Source organism: Orussus abietinus, unplaced genomic scaffold (assembly GCF_000612105.2).
Source record: "Orussus abietinus isolate OABI.00-Male unplaced genomic scaffold, Oabi_2.0 scaffold79, whole genome shotgun sequence".
Taxonomy (NCBI): domain Eukaryota; kingdom Metazoa; phylum Arthropoda; class Insecta; order Hymenoptera; family Orussidae; genus Orussus; species Orussus abietinus.
Genome location: NW_019394231.1, coordinates 90,968 through 98,007, shown reverse-complemented (window position 1 = coordinate 98,007; position 7,040 = coordinate 90,968).

Below are 7,040 nucleotides of genomic sequence, written 5' to 3'. Positions count from 1 at the left end.
GGGTGACCTTCTGGAAGCTCGTTGCAAAAGGCACGAGTGAACGGCAATTTAAAGGCGATTAGTCATTCAATTTTCGTCGCGGCCCCGGTTGCTCGGTACCGGAACGCCGCCATTTTGGCGCGCCATTGCTGGGAACGTTTCAGGGAACAAAAGGACCCTCAGTATTAATATGAAATTTTATTCAAGTCATCGACGATACACAGAAGCTCCAGTAAACTTATAAATTATTCCGCGTTTCCTTTTACCGCCCCTCCCTCCCCGACTTAATTAGTTTTTCCACGTCTCCTATTAATTGGCACTTTAATGCACAGCCCCGCTAAGTTAATCGATAATTTTACACTCTATCGCTCGTAGTCTACTTATTGCGGTACTTAGTACAGTAAAAAAGCAGATATCTCACGTCCTAAGCCGTTTACAAAGTCGAGTCCCATATTTCGAGTCCTCGGAGTCGTGCGAACCGGAAACCGGAAGCGGTTTACGTCACGAGGAAGCTTCGTTCCGCAGACTGGCCCCAACGAGGGTCAACGAAATTCGACGCGTAATCGAGCTTTTCCAGTGATTTACCCCCAATGACGCCATTTTGGCAAAGTGGCCCGCCTGCCAAATCGCCGAAAGCGGGACTTTGCGCGCAGAAATGACTTGAATTATTGTGCCATAACCTTCGCAAGCGATAACGATAACCGACCCGAGAGAGCGGGCGTTGACTAACTCTTCCCTGGATTAATAGCGTATCGAGAATTCCCAGCTTTTATCGCTCGCCGTTCCGTACAGCAACAGCGTAGATAAGATAAAATTTTTGGCAGTGCCAGATTAAAGGGAGGCGAAAACTGGTACAAGCGTCGCCGGCGTAATCCCAAAGCGAAGCTTCTGGACGCTTACGTATTATTATTACCGGAGCATTTTTCCCCGTCTTATCAGGGATCGTTTCACGGAATAATGCCCGTTATTATTACGCGTAACATTTATTCCGTAACATGCGACATGGTACAGTAATATCTAAACATATGTATAATAATTAGCGATAGTACGTATAGCGTGCGGTACGGCATTCGGCCGCCATGTTGGATTTCTTTGATTCCAGAAGAACACTCTTCAACATCCGCTAGGACAATGCCGAGAGCACGCGAGGAGGAAAAAAAACCCCGGCGAGATGTTTCTGGAAACCTCGGAAGGGAATAGATTAGAATAAATTTCCCCGTCATTTAAATCCCGGGCGATATATTTTCTTTGAAAAAGGGGTTCACCGGCGAGGGCCCTCCACTTTGCAAACAATCTTCCCGGAAAATCGCCCGGGAATACAAATTTGACCCGGGACTCTCCCATTCGAGTTTTCACCTGATCCTTCACGGAAGTGAATTCATAAAGGGCCTTTGCCCGAAACCCATGAAAAGCCTTTCAAACGAGTTTCCTACTTCCCGGGAGCCAACTTTTCCCCCGAGTCTCCCCTAACCCTATTCAAATGCGAGCAGCCCCCGGGCGGGCCTAGAAGAAAATTCGAAAGGACAGTTTTGAATATCACTCGCAACGGGAATACATATTCCGAACGGCCGAAATTCCCCGGCACAATAGCCGACCGACCCGAGGAGGCCATTTTGAAAGAGCTACGATCTCCATCTCAAAGTGTCGCCCTCTGGGCCGGGGTTCCGCATTTCCTCGGTTGGTTTTTCCACCATTACGTAGCGCCAGGAGATACATACAACCTTCGACCGGCACAACGACGACAGGAAGTTCCATTTAAACGTAGAGAACAATCGCTATCGCTTCCGCGGTATCGCCAGTCCGAACACGAAACGTCAATTCTCGCGCGAAGACAATCCGCGTCCTCGAACGCGCCGCCATCTTGGATTTATGAACAGAGGGATGGAGAATAAACCTATCCGCAATTTCGTACCTATAAGCTGCAAATCCATAGAATTTCCTCCCAAGGAAACTGCCTCTTCAAACCGTAAGAGACTAGAACATCTTTTTCCACTATTGCGTCCCCTCGGCATACTCTCCATCCCTCTCTTCGTACATGCCCATCCGCCATCTTTACCGGCATCTCCTTTCTTGAGTTATCGTCGCGAAACCCCATCTCTGGTACCTTTTGTAGCAGGGCACAGTCATATGAATTGCGCTCCAACAGATGCCGGGTATCGAAGTCACCAGAGCACCTGATGAAGTACAATTAACATGCAGCCTCCACTCGGATAATATCGGTACCCCGACCTCGGCATAGCGTCTTCCTTGCAGTCCCTCCGGCAACGTCGAAGAAGCCCCTTCGCAGCGCGCGCTACTACTGGTACCTGACTGTTCGTAGAAGCGCAGCCTGAAGTACCCGAGTAGCGCGCGTTACAAATGGCGAGAATCCTCGTCGATCATCTTCACCCATAATACCTCCAAGTCCGGCGTCTTCTCTCCAAAGTTGGCCCCAAGAAGTCCGGCCGCATCGTCGGCGGCTAAAGTCACGCCGGTCCGGCGTCCGTTCCTCGGCCGGCTAACTTCCCGCCGGTCCGACGTCCGCTGCGGTCCCTCCGCGCAAACAACAAAATCAGCAACATTACTCGCTCGATCCGACCAACATGGGCGGGACAAAGGACCTTTGTCTAATAAAACGGGGATCGAATGGGCAACAATTGTTCGCCTACTCAATGGCCGCCAACGTGACAGGCCGGCTATCGAGTGAAATCGAGCAAACTCGACTCGATTTACAGCCAACGTAAGCGGCCCTTGATTAAGCGTTGCCAATTAATGCTTCATAATATATTGTAATACTCTGCGATGCATCGCGTACCACGTGATCGATTCTCTGGAATAACCTCTGACAGGTCTAGCAACGAGATGTCATTAACGATCGGCTATCATCCCTTACAATATATCATGTAGACACCTTAATGCTATATCAATGTACCTTAAAACTAAGAAAAATGGAGATTTAAACCGTAATTACCGACAAAGATATTCAAATGTCCCGAAATTGGCGCCTCGCTTCGGCCAACCGGGTTGGACCTTAACACCAGGACTACCGGCGGATTTTTTTTTCAATAGGATGGGCCATCCGAAACCAGTCATTTAGACTGGTCTTGGTAGTTCTAGTGTTAACGACGAAAAAGCCGAAGCGAAGCTCGGGGAAGCTTCACGACAATGCAATGGGATCTCGAACCGCCACTTCTTTTTCACTTTCGAGACGACGGGTTCGATTTCGCGGGAGTTTTTTTTTTTTTCCCCCGTCACGACCGTAGACGAGAGCGGGTCCGAAACACCGGGAAGCGGGACGTGGAATTAATTCCGCATATCTCGGGGTAAAAGTTAAAACTGGTGGGCGATGCACGTATCGGCGGGCCCGGCAGCGGTAAAGGCACTTCGGTTGAATTTCGCCCTAAGCGACGGTTGTAAACCCGCCCATAAACCGAGTACGAGTAAAAGGATACCCTAAATTCCCGCTCGTGTCCTCCCCTCCGTGCCGTGTATATATACCTTCCAACGGAAAAGGAAAAAAAGAGAAAAAAAAAAAGGAGAAAAAGAAAACCCGCCCCGGGATCCGATCACTTCGCAACGAGAGCACAAGAGAGCCGTTTCTCGTGCTCGAGAGCACATAGAGTAAATTGACGTCGTACAATGGAATCGCGGGGAAAGGAAGAACAAACGATCATCGCTGATAAGGTCCACCGACGAATCTACCCACGAAGAGATGTCGTTTACGGAGCAAACCGAAGATTTATTAGGGGTTCATCGTTCAGCGATCTCGGTGGGGCGGAAACGCGACGTCGCGATTTCGACGGAAAAAAAAAAAGGACGAAGCGAGAGACGCGGACGCTTATCGACATTGAAGAAGGAAAATTGGAGAACACAACGCGAATCGATACCGCGACGACGTGCCGCCATTGCGGATGTGCACCGAAATATCGACATTGCAGATGCGCGTTGCCCGCTCCTGGCGTCACACCTCGTGCCAACGTTCTTTCCCTTTCCTCGCAAAGAAAGCCGACGAACAATTAAATCTCTACCCCTTAAAATCCCACGTAAAATCCCCTAAACACGACGAGGTCAATTCTACGCCCCCCTTAACGCAGAGCGACATGAACACGCCGATAGGGACACCTCGTAGAGAAACGCCGCTTCGCAAGTTCGGCGTATCGGATGAAATTCTAGTACAGCATCTGGCATAGCACTACGTCTAGAGTATCACTTCGGAGATAACCGAAAATATCTAAAAAAAAAAAAAAACGAGAGATCAGCGTGAAAGGATGAACAACCCCAATAACCCGAGCGCGTCGAGGGTCAGAAATCGCGAGCTCCTCCCCCAGCGAGTCCCTCCCCTTTCCCCGTCTTATTTCCTCGGGAATCCCGGGGCCGTTCGAATACACATCCGCACGGATACTTATTCTTTAACGACCGGACTCGTTTATCGCCACTTTAGAATCGGCGCGCGGCAACCTCGCGCGGTCTTTACGAGCCGGGGCAATCGGCAAGGGCACCGGCAATGGCAACCGGACGCATCGGAACGGCGACCATTAAATCCGCGGTGTAAACCAGGGCCCGGGAGAAAGAAAAAAAAAAAAAAAGAGAGAATCCCCGGGGCCGGACAATTACGCCGGAGATGATCCCAAGCCACCTGGAGGGGGAGAGGACCGTGAAAAGAGCCTCAGACGGGGTCGAGATCCATTTCCCGATGGAGGAGCCGGCAACGCCGCGACGGCGATAACCGGAGGAAAGCGGAGAGAGGGACCAACGACACGGGGGGGGGAGGGGGGCCGAAGTCGCGCCGGCCGGAGGGCGCTTTTTCTTCGGACGCGGCGACGCGCGAGAATCCGGCCAATCCGGAGGGTAACGGCCGCTCGATAATTGGCTCCTTCGCGGACCAATAGACGCCGCGCGCACGACCTCGAAAGGTCGACCTGGCGGCCGAGGGGGGCGCGCGCGTCCACCTTGTCCGCCCAACGACCTTCCTCGACCCGCGACGCTCGCCGACTGCGACCTAACCCAACCTCGGGCGTCGCTCGGCTCCCCTCGAGGGGTCCGCCGCGCGGCACGCACCGGCCGACGCACGTACGGCGCGCTGCTTGGTGCGCACGGGGCACGCGCAGCCCCCCCACTCCCCGCGCCCTCCGGGCGCTCCCCCCGCCCAGACGGGCCCGACACGCGGCCAAGCAGACACGGCGCAATTTCGCAGGCCGAGTTTTTTCTCTCTCTCTCTCTCTCTTTCTTTCTCTCATTTTTTTTCCTCCTTTTGCGACCTCTCCGACCTTTTCCAGAACGTTTCTCCGAACCGAGAGACGGATTCGCGACGCGTTCCCTCGGTGCTTTTTCCACCGCGGTAAGAATAGACGGGAAGAGGGGGGCAAGGGACCTCTGGATGCCTGGGGGAAGGGTGCCCCCTATCTTCCGAAAGCAGACCTTGGAGACGGTATTTTTGCGGGTCATGTGACGGCTCTTTTTTTTTTTTTTTTTTTTTTTTCTTTAGGGGGATTAGAGAGAGTCGTTCTAATTGGTCCGATTTTCTTTATGGTTTATGGGGCGATGTAATGAAGTGGATTTTTTACGGGCATTAGACCGTTCGACGTCGGTTCGGGGGCGAATGAATCTTTACGGCGGAGAGAGAGAGATATATATGGAGAGATCGGGTTGACGGAGACGACACCCCACCGCGCGGAGGACGTGCAGCTGTGCGGGGCAACTGCGACGTTACCCCCGCCGGGGCAAGGTCATATCCCACGTCGAGGCGAACTTCGCGACGGATGGGAGGAGTTCTCCTGAGACGCCCGGAACTGCCTCCCGGGGATTAAATTTCCATGGTTTTTTATATGGCCACCGTGGAAAGCTACGGGAGCTCCACCCAGTCGTTTCGCCCGGACAGTGTACGTTTTGCGCGTCGAAAAAGGAGTCGAAACCACGGGACCACTCCCACGCGTGATAACGACTGATCGCGTTTCCAATGAAAAATCGTTGCGCACTTCCGTTCTCCGGGTTTAGTTTTTTCAAAGTTAACGAGGAACCGGCCAGGAATCGAGGCGACATCGTTACCCGAACCCCGAGCATAAGTACTCCGAGACGACACGTATCGTGCACGTCGCCTTCATATCCAAAAGAACGTCGCACCGTCGTCGCACATCTCTCCGAGGTTAGAAAATGACCGCCTCGTTACTTCCTCTCTCTAATTCCCGAGGTATCCGACGTCCGATCGAGCAGGAAACCGCGAAGCGATTCCTAGGAACAAAGAGCGACCTCGGCGGCGAGGTCGAATCCTTGCATTACGGAGCCAGAAGTGCCGGTGCTCGGTGCCTCCGACGCATCGAAAGGGTTAAAGAACCCGGGCGTTGAGCTCGGTCGGTAAAGCAGAGGCGCGGCGTAAAACGCCGATCGCGACAGAACCGCGAGGCCGATCGGTATTCCCACGGGCCGTCAGCCTGGCCCGTCCGGTGTCCGGTCGAACAATGGAGGACCGGCGACGGGCCAATCGTACCGCGAGCCGAGGAGCCGGCTCCAGCGGAAAGCGACAACCCGAGACGGACTGAGGAGCGCGCCGAGGGATTGGGCCGAGCCGAGCTCCACGGGAAAGGCCGAGCGAGAGTGGGGGCTTCGATGAATCAAGGCGCGGGTGGTGGGGAGGGGGCAAGGTTGCCGGCTGCACGACGTCGCCGGGGCGCGAACAATTCCCGGTATGCAGCGGAAAAGTTTCTGCGAACGGGCCTCGCCGGGGCTCGGCGGCCGAGCGCCGCCGAGCGGAGCCGAGGTGAGCCGAGGAGACCCGAAGCGACTCGACGAGGGGATACGCGTCACGGTTCGCGAAGGAAACCCAGAGGACGAACGGTAATACCAAGGAGAGGGGGGTGACGTTCGAACCTCCGACCGTCAAGCCGTGAACTGCCTCCCCTGACCCCGAACGACGCGAAACTCGCACACCTCAGGACCCAGGGGAAGGAGATTCAAACGAAACGGTAGGAGAAATATAACGGAACCGTGTCAGATCCCCATGTCGCCCACTGCGAATGACTTCGAAATTGCTTCGAGGGGAAAAAAAAAAAAAAAAGAAAGAAAAGAAGAAGCCTCGGGGGTGCAGC